We start from the raw sequence: 1,608 nt of genomic DNA on the forward strand, positions 1-1,608 counted from the left end.
TAAGTACAATATAAAAGGTGGTTTCTATGAAAGTCAGCTTAAGCCCTCTAGAAAATTCTGGGCCAAGCTATAAAAGCATCTCTATGAAAAATAGCAACCCTGAAGTCTCTAAATATTTTATTTTTAGATAATGCATCACTTTTGTATTCTGACATAACCTTATGCAGTATTGTCCACACAGGAGGCGCTCAATAAATAATGGTATGTGGAATAAATGAATGAGAGATGTAGTAAATGTTTAAATAAGAAAATTCAGAATTTTTTTCAGTGGAACCTGTGTAATTATGTAAATTCTGCCTTAATGGTAAATTAGGAAGTTTCAGTATCTAAAAATTTCACTTTCCTGCTCTCTCTGGCAGCACATATACTAAATTGGACCAATACTGAGCAGATTAGCATGGCCCTGCACAAGTATGACACGTAAGAATTTCACTTTCTCCTCCTCCATTTTCTTCTCAATGTTTTACTCGGGCTCCAAATTACATGTCTTGTCACCATCTCTGCCACTTGATTGTTAACTTTAGGAGAATTAGGTCTGTGATTAATTTACTTTTGTCTTTACCTCAGCAGCTACTGTTTTACTTTATACACAGAAGGTGTTCAATCAGTATCTGTAGGGTTAATTTATTAAGTGAATCTTTGATTGACTATCTACCAAGTTCAACAGTATGATAGTACCTTCCCAATAAAGGAATGAGAGATTGAATTTGCATGGAAAAAACATATTAAAGTAAACAGTGGGACAATAATATACAGGCAGCCTGGATAAATAGGAGGACATACCTTTCAAGAAATTCATCTAAAAATTTCACAATAAATTAATGCCTTTGAGATCCTTGGCAGACACCTTTAAGTAATAAAAGGAGAATATTGACTTTAACCAACAAGGGGCTTAATTAGGGCCCTGATCTTGTTAGGATTAAAATAATACTTTGATAATAGCTATTCAAAGAATTTAATTTCACAAAAGCCTTTTTTAAAAAACTGGCCTTTTGAAGCCTATCCATGCAAATACTTGAAGTTTAAGAAGCATTAGAAAGTTGGAAAGAGGGGTGACTGGGTAGTTCAGTTGGTTAAGCGTCTGCCTATGGCTCAGGTCATGATCCTAGGGTCCTGGGATTGAGACCCACGTCAGCCTCTCTGCTCAGTGGGGAGTCTGCTTCTCCCTCTCCCTCTGCCCCTGCCCCCCTGCTCATGCACCCTCTCTCTCTCTCTCTCTCTCAAATAAGTAAATAAAGTCTTAAAAAAAAGAAAGTTGGAAAGATAACTTTTTCTTCATAACTAAAGATGAAAAAATGAATAAAGGAAACTGAGTAAACATAAATATGTTAATTTGAGGGAAAAGTTAAAAACCAGAATGCTGAAGGATGACTTAGGTCTTGAATCCCTGTCAGGGAATTTAATTAATGGGAAAGCCACTTGAGATTTTCCAGTTCTTTCATGATCACATTGTGTTCGCTCATCTAACGAGTAGTAGCTGTATATAATTTCTTACAGTAACACTGAAATGAAGCATCACAAAGTTCACCTCTAGATTAGAATACCAACTCAAATTGCCATGTTTTCTTGCTTACCTCTTTCTCTGAATCTCCTTGGCTGCTAGGCGAC

General features: G+C 36.1%; 1 non-coding gene across 1 annotated transcript; it reads left to right on the forward strand.

Annotated features, from left to right (window-relative positions):
- The first annotated feature begins 344 nt into the window (after positions 1 to 344).
- On the forward strand, positions 345 to 448 carry LOC123835021 (U6 spliceosomal RNA). The gene has a single exon (XR_006788583.1). It is a non-coding gene; the product is annotated as a U6 spliceosomal RNA (small nuclear RNA).
- The last annotated feature ends 1,160 nt before the right edge of the window (positions 449 to 1,608 follow it).

Source organism: Mirounga angustirostris, unplaced genomic scaffold (genome assembly GCF_029215605.1).
Source record: "Mirounga angustirostris isolate CCGP_5_RB_7025 unplaced genomic scaffold, mMirAng1.0.hap1 SCAF_1, whole genome shotgun sequence".
NCBI classification, from domain to species: domain Eukaryota; kingdom Metazoa; phylum Chordata; class Mammalia; order Carnivora; family Phocidae; genus Mirounga; species Mirounga angustirostris.